The sequence below is a fragment of the Cupressus sempervirens genome, chromosome 5 (genome assembly GCF_028749045.1).
Source record: "Cupressus sempervirens isolate cs-2001-9-10 chromosome 5, ASM2874904v1, whole genome shotgun sequence".
Lineage (NCBI taxonomy): Eukaryota > Viridiplantae > Streptophyta > Pinopsida > Cupressales > Cupressaceae > Cupressus > Cupressus sempervirens.
Genome location: NC_143122.1, coordinates 889,440,705 through 889,455,275, shown reverse-complemented (window position 1 = coordinate 889,455,275; position 14,571 = coordinate 889,440,705). Strand labels below are relative to the sequence as shown.

General features: G+C 35.3%; 1 pseudogene; it reads right to left on the bottom strand.

Moving 5' to 3' along the window:
- Positions 1-374: 374 nt before the first annotated feature.
- Positions 375-14,571, bottom strand: part of LOC149558778 (U3 snoRNP-associated protein-like EMB2271) — a 45,038-nt pseudogene continuing 30,841 nt past the window's right edge.

Sequence of the window (14,571 nt, the reverse complement as noted above, 5' to 3'; positions counted from 1 at the left end):
TTCTATGTAAAATTATTTTGTGAGGCCCATTTAGATATAGCCTAAAATTTGATAAAATCTGGCGAATTTGCATGGCACCTGATGTAGATTCAGGTTTCTCAAAATTGACCTCAAGAAGGCAACTTCTAGAGGTGTATTAAAAAGATTAAATCATTAAGCAATTTTTTTCATATCTACTACAAAATTACATTGGCTTTACAACAAATAAAAGAATGCATAGATTGAGAGGACAAAATTAGAAAATTCTCTCTGCACTACGTCTCATGCCAAGCCAACTTCCTAAAAATACATTTGATATATTCCTGAATAAAATATTCTGGTCGGCCACAGTTAGGGGTCAGAACGATGTTGGTGCTTGAAACTTAAAATGCGGCAGACGACCTTAGACATAAAGCAAACATTGACAAATCAGGAGAATGTGTTGCTATAAAGGATTTCCCAAAACATGCACCAAGTTCTCCTATACACTAATGTACATACCAGGCATATCACTGAGAGAAGCAACAAAGATATGATACGATAATTCCAATTTTCTCCTCATGCTCATCATGAAATATCTATAGGGTACAAAGCAACACCGTTGCGAGCAGCTTGAATGCGACCCCATCTACCTAACCGAGGCTCCTGTTTAAGAAATTTCCAATTAGATAATTAGTGCTTGCTCTAACTGTTGATTTTAATGATTGATAAAACAACTTGAATTGTAATATATGAAGGAATCCGTACAGAATTCAAAATTAAAAGATATGCAGATGAATGTGAAAAATTGTGCATTTAGCATTGGTTTGTAGCTATAAATCAACAAGCATGGAAGCAAAAGTATAGGAGAAAATAGGATTTATTGAAACCAGAGCCCTCCCTTTCCCAAAGACATGTAACACCATATCCAGTACATTTAGTTTGGATATGTATTAACTTGTTAAATGTATTGGATATAGTATCACCAAAAAAATCAAGCCATGAACTAATTAACAATAGTGCAATGCAGTCTTTTATAACAAGGTAAGCATTTAAGTAGGTACGATGAGCATAGATAAATCAAAAAAATCAGTCATAATTATGCTTGTGACCACCGATAATGCCAAAGCTTGAAATGTACAGAGTTCGGATAATTCCATGCAGGGTCTGGTGCAGGCAATTTTAGAGGAATGGAGACAAAAAGCTGCAGAACCAAAAACTCAGGTGAATGCTGCATTGGAATTACGATCTTACAGTTTCTATTTAAGCAAAATATTCAATGATAAACAGATATGATATATCTAAAAAATGTACAAAATGATAGACCAAACGCAATACTGGAGTGGAATCCTCCAAGTATTGTAACAACAAAATATACTCAACATTAAGAAAAAAAGGAGAACAAAATATAAATTTGATAATAGAGTGATGGCCTTAGACTACCTATAAATTCTACTACAAAATTAACATGTGAGATGAGCTGGCTACCCTCTTCCAAAACATGCCCACATACATCTTAGAGTATCAGTAATACATATATAAAGATATATTTAAGACCCATTAATGGAGTTTTGCATCCACTCTAATATCACCCCAACATCATTGCTTAAAGAGCCTTGACAAAGGCGGCATTCACTTAACACTTTGTGACAATCTTCCATCCCAAAACTTTGCACAGCCATGAGTACTACTCCCTTGCACTAATTACAAAAAACAAGTTGCAATGAAAGATGTCCCAATAGAAATGCGGTTAAATTAGCATATAAAGGTAGAATCATATAAAGCGATTGGGAAGCATTAAACTATTGGAAGTAACCTAGAACCCTAATAAAAACACTTATATATTGTATGCAGAACTTCGCAGAGAATTATGTATCCTCTTTGTCATAAGTCACAACATGAATGAATGCATGTCTCAAGGTTCGCCTTTTTGAGCTTATTATTTGAGTCTGTAAGACATGATTAAACTCTCCTTTCGAAACAGTGCAACAACTTAAGGACAATGAATTAGTGAACAGTAACCAGCCAGGAAGAATGGCACACATTAAAGCAATTTAAGCATAAGAAGAAGTTTCGTGCAGTAAAACTGAAACACAAAATAGTAATGCGTAACAGAGGAGTATATGTCCGTCAATGGAAGGGTGGTTTTTAGGCCTTATTTCTAGATCTGAAATCCTTTGACCTCTTTGCCGTTTCAAATTTCTTGTAGTGTTACTTTTAATATTTTATTGATCTGTGTTAGTATTTCTTTATTTAGTTATTAAATTTTATTTTTATTTCTATTGAATTGACCCACAAATCAGTCAGCAACCTTGGTTAAAAGCCAGCAACAATTCTTTCCAGCATATAATCTGATAGAAACTTATCTTCAAAATCAGACACGGTAGCTGAATGCAGAACATTAATTGAACCTTTGTGCAGATGCACAAGGCAATTGCAAGCATTTCTATCATTGGTTAAAATGAAGCTTCTGTACAGTAATACTTACAAATGTTTAACAGGATAAACTCAACCTTAATGTGTATTGATTTCAGCATCTGTGTAATTAGTAGACACGTATTAAAAAGCTTAGGAAATATTGAACTCAACCGCAGTGTTTTCAGAATTACAAATTTTATGGTAAAATTGTCAGTGTAGCATAAAACTTCCAAAAGATTCTACAAAAAAAAATGGTTTGACGGTGAAATGTTTGCAAATTAATGATAGACTACTTAATTTGGTACAAGCAGTTCTATGTCTTGTCTTAGATGCATGAGTTGATTTCTAGCACCACAATGCACAACATGGAAAAAAATTATCCTGTTTTTTGAGATAATTTGGTATGTATTGCCATCTCACATCAGAGTTAGGCAGTGAAAATGTCTTAAGGTTGTTCGATCCCAGTGATCTCTGCCCTTTTTTTTTTCTGGCATTGGTACTAACCAGTAATTGCTATTGGTGTGTGATGGGTACGCCAAAGAGGAGTGGAAGGTGAAATGGGGAAAATTTTGGTCTATTTTTGACATACATTTTTGATGTCCATGAGAGAGAGAGAGAGATACAGAGGTTGAGGAAGAGGAAGCTAGAGAGGGAGAGAAAGAGATGAGAGGAGAGATGAATGGGCAAAGAGACTAAGACATGTCTAGAAGTAGATGCAGATAGAGCGAGAGAGGAAAAGAGAGACAAATAGATAGATGTAGAGAGAGAGATAGAAAGAGAGAAGGGGAAAAGGGAGATAGAGAGGGAGAGGGAGAGCATAATGTTCCCTATTAGAACTTCACTTAATTTTCACTAGGACCCCTAAACGAGGTCTGGATTAATACCTTGGTTTAAAGCCCGCACCAAGTTAGTTATCAATAGCTAAACAAACACATACTTCAACAATGTTCCAAAGAAAATTCTAATCATTATTATATAATCCTAATGTACACGAGATTTCCTCAAGGCTTTTTCAAAGAACCCATCCTCATTATGAAGCACCATGGGAGATCGTACAGGGCACATGGAACCTATCCATCAAGCCCAAGAGCGAGAAAGTGACAGCCACCATTCAACCTCCCTGCCCCACTCAGGGTTACCACTCTCAAATGGATCTTATACTACTTACAATCCCTATATGTACACTCCCCTCCATGATGGAATGGTAGATTAAGCTTATTGGAATCTTCATTATTAATTATACATTAGAAGCAATAGAATATCGGCACACATTCCCACTTCCCATCAAATGAACGTCCAATAACAAAAATTAGCCAATTGATATTGTAATCCATTCTTGCTTACTTTGAGTGGATACTCATACATTCCCATAGATGATCAGAAATCGTGACCTCTTGTATGGTTATAACTGTTATACAGGCGTGATTGGGCTATTTACATTGTTTTGAATATTGGATTCATAATACATCTTTGATCCATTGTTGGCAGAATTCATGATCAAGTTACCGATTCACAAAATGGGCAGCGTGATGGGCATTATATTTACCCCATGCTTGATTTGTTTCAAGGTCACTATTTTAGCAAAATTATTCTAGAATCACAACTAAAAATGAGATCCATAAATATGATGCAACGGACAAATTTTATGGCATTTAATTGACAAATGTTGGAGTCCATTATGAATAGCCCTATGATCAACTATGCAAAGAACATTGGGAAGTAGGAGAAACACTTCTTTCTTATAATCCTTGGTTAATTTATGATGTAGATATTATTGGGTGGCTAGAGAGTTTCAAAGAAAAGCCCGACAAGAACGCCCAAAGTTATATTTTCTCCTGGTAGTTTATAAAGGCTTTGGAATAGCTGAGATAAGCAGAGGATCGGGCTCTTTCTTAAGTTCAAAAAAAATGCATGCAACTCCAATGCCGAGCTCCAGCTCTTACGGTCAATCTCCGAAGTTGCAAAAACAGAGGATTATGAGGCAAAATAGTGGTTGAATTGTCTATGCATGTGACTGTATCATGGTTACTCTAGAGAGAGCTCAAGAAATGGTGGTTGCTGCAATTGGAATGTCTGAAGCACATCATCAAACCATTCTGTTGTGACTTCTCTATTGGAACATTTCCCAGTTGGCTATACTGTACCGGTGGATTGGACTTCGTGACACAGTGACAGATATTCACTGTGTCTTCAGTACCTTTGAAGAGAATGTCACATGTCATAAAAGAATGCTTATTGATTTTGAAGCCCAGGGAGATGCTATTTTTCAGAGACTGTGGTCTTTATGACATGGCAATGCTATGATTTCCTTCTGCTCAAAACATTGCAGATCGTCATTATGTACAAGGTGACAGTGTAAGGCCTATGGATACTCTACATGTTTTATTTGCTGACATTTATCAAGCAATTCATGAAATTGTGACGCTGAATGGAAAGACTGGGGCAGATCATACAAATTGCCAATGTCTGGTTGAACGATTGAAGCTTTTGAAGCCTCTGCTGGATGATGTTAAGGACTCAAAGACAGCTTTGACGGGATCAGTTGTCAGGGTATTTGAAGAACTATATTCTTCTTTGAAGAAGGCTCAGGAACTTATAGAAAGATGTAGTACAAAAGGGAGTCAAGTTTATAGGGTACTTTGCAGCCAGCAGAATATCACTAAATTTCAAGAAAAATCTTTGGATATCTATCATGTCCTGAATTCCTTGCCTCTTCTCTACATACTCCAGACCAGTTACAACTTCAAGTTGAAATTTGTGCTGAGGAATTGCGCAGGTTAAGATACACTATCTCAAACATAATGCCATTATAGGAATCGACACAGTTGGTAAAGGAGAAGCTCCATGAATGGTTATTCAAGGTTAGGGTGCAACTTCTGCGGGAGATGCAGGATACAAGTTTTGAGTTTGTTCTTCAAGATATAAATAAGGCAAAGAAGGCAATGGATAAGGCTCCTTCTGGGAGTATTATCAAAGTTATTGAAAACATGCTAAATACTGGAAATCTCAATACTCAATCTGGTCTTGATCTTCAATAGAGTTCTGTAATGACTGTCATTGCAGAGAAGCTCAACTTTTTCCATTTTCTTTCACATTTCCGATCTTTTCATAGGGGAGCATAGTTTGCACAAATGCAACCAGTACAGTGTGCAAGCTGCTTCCAGAGTCATGGGGCTTTATGTGTCTTGTGCACACACACCAGATGATCACACTCCAAACCAAAGTGTTAATAATGTTAACCTGATCACCTACAGGTCTGATAGTACATACCATAAATGTTCTTCTCAATATAATATATCTCTAAATTAGCATTTTATATAGGACTCTAAGGGCCAGAGACTTCTTAGGAAACAAGATTATAATGTTTAACCAAACTAACAATTAGTTTGTTAAGTGCTATTAATTATATCTTCATGAATCGCCGACTAGGAAGGAGTTTGATTAGTGCTCATTTAGGAAAGGTTATGTCCCTCTAAGGGACATATCCTTTAGAAAGGATATATAGTAGGTTGTAAATGCAGTTTATATGACACACAGTTACAGCAGTCTGCTCCTCCAAGCATTTTACATCCAGCGTATTCTAAATCAGAGATATTCTAATTCAATCAAGATCGATTGTAGAGTACTGGATCTGCATTTAGGATAAGTGTTAAATTCCTCAACAATCTGAATATTCATAATATTTAGAAGACCATTCTCAGCAATTCAAGACTAAACTAATAGTCTGATCCAAAGAACAAAGAATTAGCAGAAACTTTACATGGTATCAGAGCCAAGTTATCGGTTCTAGGGCTCTGCAAAACTCAGTTATCAAACTTCATATATATTTAGTAGCTTTCTCCTATCTTCAGTGGCATACACAATCAGACTTGAGGACAAGTTTGATGGAAAAGAACACTTTGAAGCCTGGAAATTCAGAATCTTGATGATTCTTGAAGAGAACAATGTTAAACAATTCGTTGACGGAGCATCCAAACAACCCCCAGTTGAACCTCACAAATCTATATGGTGAAAAGAAAATAGAAAAGCTATTCAAATCATCTTGGATGGAGTTAAAAATGATATTGTACCTATGCTTACAAAACATCAAACTGCCTTTGATATGATGAACGTATTACAAAATGCATATGAAATAAAAAATGCAACCAGGGTTCTTGCACTAAAAAGGCAACTAAATCACATTCAAATAAAGAAAGGAGAATCGATAAATTCTTATTTCCTAAGAGTTTCCGGCATTAGAGATGAACTATCAAGCATAGGAACCATCATTAGTGACACAAAATTAATACTTATGGCTATACATGGATTGCCAGATTCATGGGAGACATTCGCACAAAGAATAAGTGGGAGAGATCAGCTTCTGGACTTTAACAAACTCAAGAATAGTTGTCTTCAAGAGGAATCTAGAAAACTAAAGAAAAGAGGGAAACCAAAAGTAGAAGATGAAGAACTTTACGTTCTTAATACAAACTCTTATAAGGGCAAGAAAAAGCATTTCAAGAAGAAAAAGGGAAATCAAAAAAATGTGAAGCCCAAGAAAAATCTATCTAAAATAAAGAGTTTCAAATGCGAAAAATTTGGACACTATAGATCTAATTGTCTTAAAAATTCCAAACAACAGGCAAATTGTACATATGTCACTAAAGAAGAAGATACTAATGATCCTGAGAACCATGTTTTGTATTCCTCTCTATCAAATGAAATTTCAAATAAAGCATGGGTAATTGATAGTGGATCTTCTAGACATATAACGAGATACAAAGAAACTCTAGATTTTTTATCAGAGAAGGTTAATAGTGAAGCTAACATTGGTGATAACTCAGCACACCCCGTTGAAGGAATTGGAAATTGTACTTTGAAACTAAAATCAAGAAATACTCTTCTTCTTAAAGGTGTACTCTATGTACCAGGGATTAAAAGAAACCTAATCTCAATTATAGCACTTGAAGATGATGGACATAATGTTGCATTCATAGATGGCAAAGTATTAACTTGGGCTAATAACTCTTCTATCAAAAAAGAAAAGTTAATTGGTCAAAGAAAAGAATATTTGTATGAATTAAATATAGAATCTAGTCAATCCACTCAAGCCCTAGTCCATGAAGCTATAGATACAAATGAAATATGGCACAGAAGATTAGGGCATCTAAATTTTAAAACCTTATCAACTATGGAGAAGATGGTTACTCGATTACCCAAATTAAATAAAGACCATCCTAGTATTTGCAAAGGGCGTGCTCTGGATAAAAGCACCAGAAGTCCCTTTCATGATAGTACTAGAAAAACAAATAATGTACTAGAATTAATTCATTCCAATTTATATGGACCTATGTCTATTCCTTCTCTTGGAGAATTTTGGTATTATATCTTGTTCATATATGACTTCTCTAGGAAAACATGGATTTACTTTTTAAAATGCAAGGAATTAGAAAAAATCCTACAAAGATTTAAAGAATTCAAAGCATTAACTAAAAAAATTTCAGGACATAAAATTAAAACCCTTAGAACTGATAACGGAGGATAATATACCTCGGACTTGTTTAAAAGTTTTGTAACGAATCAGGAATTAAGAGGGAGTACATTGTTCCTTATAACCCAGAGCAAAACAAGGTAGCAGAAAGAAAGAATAGGACAATTATAGAAGCTGCTAGGGCTATGATTTTTGACCAAAATCTAGAATACTATCTTTGGGCAGAAGCCTCTTGTACTGCAAAACAGAAGCCCTCACTCCTATCTTTAAGATAAAATCCTTGAAAAAGTATTTACTAAAGTAAAACCCAATATAAGTCCTCTTAGAATTTTTGGACGTCCTGTATATATCCATATTCCAAAAGAAAATAGAACCAAGTTAGAACCCTCTGGGAGGAAAGGTATTTTTGTAGGGTATAGTGAAACTTCTAAAGCATATAGGATTTTCATACCTGGACAAAAAACTATTGAACTTAGCAGAGATGTAATCTTTGACGAAGATCTTGCATTCAAAAGAGTCATCAGTTCTGATGAACCTTCTTCTTTATCTATTTTTGAAAGAAATAGTGAATTTGGGTCCCAGAGGGAGAACTTAGAAGAAATCAAAGATGAAATTCAAAATATGAACCTTAAAGAAAATTCAAAGAAAAGACCACTTTGGGCCATTAAAACAATTGAAGCAGCCCAAGACTTTGTTGCACCTTCCGAAACAGTCAGAGAAAGCAAAAGACCTAAAAGATTCTCTGGTTATACAACTAACATGAGTGACTTATCCAAAACAAAGCCAACCAATCCCTCTGATGCTATTAAACAGATAACTTGGAAAGAAGCTATGACAGAAGAATACCAATCTATCATAAAAAATGATGTTTGTGAAATTGTTCCAAGACCTAAAGGAAAACCTGTTGTTTCTTCTAAGTGGATATTTAGAATAAAGCATGTTGTTAACAGTAGTATTGAGAAGTATAAAGTCATATTTGTAGCCAGAGGATTTTCTCAGAAAGAAGGGATTGATTATGAAGAAACCTTTGCTCCTATTGCCAAATATACCTCCGTAAGAGCAGTCTTAGCAATTGCCGCATCAAAGGGATGGAAGGTACATCAGATGGATGTAAAAACAACATTCCTAAATGGAAAGATTTAAGAAGAAGTCTATCTAGAGAAACCAGAAGGATTTGAAACTCATGATCCTAACACTTTTGTTTGCAAGCTCAAGAAAGCTCTTTATGGGCTTAAACAAGCTCCTAGGGCCTGGTATGAAATAATTGATAAATATCTCACCGGCTTAGGATTCTCCAAGAATGAAGCTGATTCAAACTTGTATTATAAAAGAGATAAAAATGATATGGTAATTCTGATATTGTATGTTGATGATTTATTAATCAAGGTGATGATCATCTTATAGATCAATGCAAGAAAGATCTAACTAGAGAATTCGAGATGAAAGACTTGGGGCTTCTCCATTACTTCCTAGGATTAGAAGTACGACAGTATTCTGACAGTATCATACTTAATCAAGGGAAGTACACATCAGACATTTTGAACAGATTTAGAATGTGGAATTGCAAGTCTATGTCTTCTGCAATGGAGACTAATTTACATAAACTTAAAGAAGCAGCAACAGAATCACCTTCCATAGATTCTACTCTCTACATACAGATGATTGGATCACTTATGTACTTCGTAAATACAAGACCAGATATTTGCTATGCAGTTAATGCCTTAAATCAGTTTATGTGTGAACCAAAGGAGATTCACCTAGTTGCGATTAAACACACTATGAGATACTTACAAGGCACCCTTAATTTTGGACTCAAATATGAGAAAGTTGCTTTAGATTTGCATGGATTCACCGATTCAGATTGGGGTGGAAGTGTTAAAGACGGGAAAAGCACTTCAAGATGCTGTTTCAATTTAGGATCAACTCTAATATCTTGGATATGCAAAAAGTAGTCTTTAGTTGCTCAGAGCTCCATAGAAGCAGAATACATTGCAACAGCAATGGCCTCTCATGAAGCAGTCTGGCTGAGGAAGTTACTTGTAGGATTATTAATTTACTTGGGCAAGCCATGAATCCTACGATTATTCATTGTGATAATCAGAGTTCCATCAAACTCTTAGTGAATCCAGTTTTCCATGACAGGTTTAACATATTGAAATTTCTTACCATTATGTAAGAGATATGATAGACAGGAATTCTGTAAAATTGGAATACATTTGTACTGCAAATCAGACAGCAAACATACTCACCAAACCTCTATCTAGAGTAAAGATAGAACATTTCGAGAGGAGACTTGGTATGGTTGAGTTGTAATCCATTTGTACTCTTTTGATTATTAATAAAATAATTTTATTTTTGTCAAGCTATCGACTGTTATGGCTCCACCATTTGTATTCATTATTTTAAGAGGTGATGATCTCTGAAAAATAATGGACACTTGTACAAAACATTATGAGAGATGACTATCTCTTAGATAATGTGTTAAACATAAGAGTTCTACTGTAAGATCTAGATGAGTTCAAGATCATATTGTGATGTAGACATTGCTATGTTTATGAGTCACAAATTGGATAAAGGGAGAATTTTATTCTTCTCTGAGGTTATCCTGTTTTTTGATAGATCTTAAACTCTGGATATTGTTGTGATACTAGTTTCTATGAAATCACAATTTGGATAAACGAAGAGATTACTCTTCAAATTTATCCTGTATAATATCACTAGTAGTAGTGATTTGTCATACCACAAGTTTAGTAATATGACTTTGTATCATGTGTTCTATGATACCATATACTAAGAAGAATCAAATAGATAGAGAGTATTAATTCTTCTGTATTGGTATTGCTAGATATAATATCTCTCTATAGGATTATCAGTTTAAGAGGGAGTGTTAATAATGTTAACCTGATCACCTACAGGTTTGATAGTACAGACCATAAATGTTCTTCTCAGTATAATATATCTCTAAATTAGCATTTTATATATGACTCTAAGGGCCAGCGACTTCTTAGGAAACAAGATTATAATGTTTAACCAAACTAACAATTAGTTTGTTAAGTGCTATTAATTATATCTTCATGAATCGCAGACTAGGAAGGAGTTTGATTAGTGCTCATTTAGGAAGGGTTATGTCCCTCTAAGGGACATACCCTTTAGAAAGGATATATAGTAGGTTGTAAATGCAATTTATAGGACACACAATTACAGCAGTCTACTCCTCTAAGCATTTTACATCCAACGAATTCTAAATCAGAGATATTCTAATTCAATCAAGATCGATTGTAGAGTATTGGATCTACATTTAAGATAAGTGTTAAATTCCTCAACAATTTGAATATTCATAATATTTAGAAGACCATTCTCAGCAATTCAAGACTAAACTAATAGTTTGATTGAAAGAACAAAGAATTAGCAGAAACTTTACACAAAGTGGGTTCAACTTTCCTAAATTTACCCTTGAATGGCAAAGGTACATCAAAAAATTAAAAATTATATCCATTTCCAGAAGTAAAGGGGATTAAAGGCAACATTTTGCATGAAGTATGGTATTGAGAATTAAAAAATTATAGTTCTCTCTAGGCCCAACAATATGCCAAGTGAGTATTGCTACTCAATTGAAAATATTTACACAAAGTTCTGAAAGGTGAAATTCACTGGACAGGAAACCTGGATATATATTTGCGATCTCAAGTGAAACCATATTCACCCAGATTAGCAATTTTTAATATCTATTAAGAGATTAAATCTTTTCATTAAAGGTGAAAATTATGTTCACGGGAGAGTTAACGTAAGTGTTAGCCATTTTTGCCTCCCATTCAACCCACCATCAATAACCGATCAGGGATATCTTCAATGGACTATTTTCTTTTTGTGGGTTAACACATAATTAGGTTGGGGTTAACATTTTGTGTTAACTCGGTCTCTTCATGAACCAAATTGACTCGGTTCCTTCATCAATCGAGCTAGTTCAGTGTGTTCTTTGACCTAGTGAACTAGGTCGTCTCATTTGTCAAGTTGCGGGTTAACACACGTTTTCTGTCAGGGTTAACCATTTTCGCCATTTTAGAGAATGACTTTGCTCCTCTTTCCAAAATAACGAAATTTGCTATTTCGGAAGGCTTACCCTTTTGCTTTCATGAAATCGCATGCTGCCTCCTCCACCGTGCAATTGGGAATGTGTTGACCAACTGATTCATGCCACATGGCAAATTCTTCTTATGTTGGGTTGCTTTTGATCCAATGGTTTTTGTATTTTTGCATAGCTGCCTTAGATCTGGACGCATCTTTTAAAATTTATGTATGCATCTCAGCCATCCATTTGTTATGAAGATCTTGATCTACAGTTGGGTTTTATTCACTTGTTGAGGAGATTTCTTGCAGCATTTGGGCCGTCTATTTCAGAATGAAGATCTACATCGAGGATTCATCTTTTTTGGGGCAAATCATATTTATTCCACGCGGGTTAACTCTACAATTTTGTTGCAGGTTAACAGTGCATGTTATCCCATCACGCATTTTCTAACAGTGGTGTGAATTCATTTGTTGCGGCCATGACACATTACAAGGATTGTTCTTTAATGCTGAACTACATTCTTAGGCCTTGTTTGCACAACACCTTTGCATCTCCATGCCTCTTTATTGAATGTAATGATCAAATCTCATGGGATTTGATTTCTTACAGCTGGGTGCATTTGTTTTGCCCTTCTTGTCACTTCACTACAGCAAGCTGATTTTAAGATCAGATTTTACTCTGATATTCATTTATTGCTCTATGCAATTCAACTCCACTTAGGTTGGGGTTTGAACTCCATAGTTTAGATCCGAGTTATGCCTGCTCTATAAAGACAAGTTGTAAATACTTTTTCTGAGTTCTTCTCTGTTCTTCTCTGGTTCATGACAGGAGCCTTGTGCACTGTTATTGTAACTGCAACTTTGCCTTCCATTAATAAAACTTGTCATTTTCTTACCTATTCTTACCATTCTGCTCTCTAGTGCATGTATTTGCCTTGTAGTGAATAGTTCCTTTCTGTTTTCTTGATTCATATGTTGTGTTAAGTCTATTAGTAATTGTTGCATAGTGAAATATCTTTCCTTTCAGCACTTCAATCAGTTCCAAACCTGCATGTGGTTCCTTTGACATAGAATAGAGTCAAGACTAGAGTATTCCGGATTTTCATTGTTGTGTAGTGCAGTCATAGGCAGAGCTGTGACCACACTTCTATCTCGGAGCATCACCCCCTTTCCCTTTCTACATTCTCTTTCAGTTCTCCCTTTTCCTTCCCAGTTTTAGTTTAGGTGCATAATAGTAAGGAAGCCAGCCTTCTCCGAAGATTCAGCCTCAGAGCGCAAGTCGCACATTTGAAGGTTGTTTCCATGTTACACAAGGTCGCTTGAGGGTCATACCTCAAGCAAGGGTGCAGACTTTTTTGTCAATAGTAAAGAAATTGGTAAAAATAAAATGATATTTCCTTACAGCAAAGGTAAACATAAGGGTCAGATATTTTAAAATAGGGAAAAGTGAGAAACCAATGAAGAGGGACCTTTTCAAGATTCAGTTGCAAAACTGAATAATGTTTTCCAGGGGAATCTGTTTATTGAAAAAGATGGGCCAGAAAAGGCTGCTTCTTTCTCGAAAGTCTGTAGGCTACAGGGAAGAGAAGATGGTTTTCGAAGTTCTGATTGTAACAGAGAGAAAGGGGAATTATATTTGTGTTTTCTGCAGCTAGATTTTAATGGCAGGGTTAAAAGTGATCCAAGGATCATTTTTGTTGTGTATTGAAAATTAAAGAGAAGTTTGTATCCTAGATGTTTTGGTCCAGATATTTACTTCTCTGATTGAAATAAATCAGTTGGTTGTTTCTTTCATGTTTTTTAATATTATCCTGTATCATCTTGTCAAGTAGATGTTTGCAATGTGAATCTGTTGGTTTATGTATACATGTTTTGCAGATAGAGATATTAAATTCCCTTTTGATTTCTCTGTAATAGGGAAGATTGAATATGTGATCTGTTGATCATTTGTTTATTTTTCTCTGAATCTTTCATGTAATCACATTCATTTCGTATTGATGAATGAATGTCAGTTGCCTTCGTGTCTTCTAGTTAAAGAAATAATCAGTAACTAATTCATTGAATATCTTTTAGGAGGGAGCTGTAGCTCTCGATTCAGAGGAAAGCTAGCAATTCCATGATAGTCTTTCCAACTGTTGGTTGAGTTTGTTCTTCTGTTAGGGCATTCTGAGTCTTTCTGTATCATTCATTTTGAAGGATAAATCTGTCAACCAACATATGGTATACCTTCTCCCGAATGTACTGTGACTGTTTCCAACTAATTGTTGGCCTTGATCGCTTGTCTTAATTAGGTGGTTGCTCTTAACTATGACTATCTCTAACATCTATTCACAACACAACTAGTAATATTCTTAATACATAATCGATTGCGTACTGCTGCTTGACAAAAATGTATCATCAATATCCATGGTCTGCTGTAGACGATGAACTACCATCACCACCTTCACTGGAGGAGAGTAACAGTTTTTTGGGTGGAATACATATATCTTCATTATCAATTTAAATATTTGTTTTTACTTTAGGTTATTGCGGGGCCATGACAGTCTGCCCTTCCCAATATTGCTTATCCTCAAGCAATCTCAAATTCAGACAATTGATGCTCTTCTCTTTCCCATGTAGCATCTTCTATAGGCAGGCCTTTCTCCACTGAACCAATA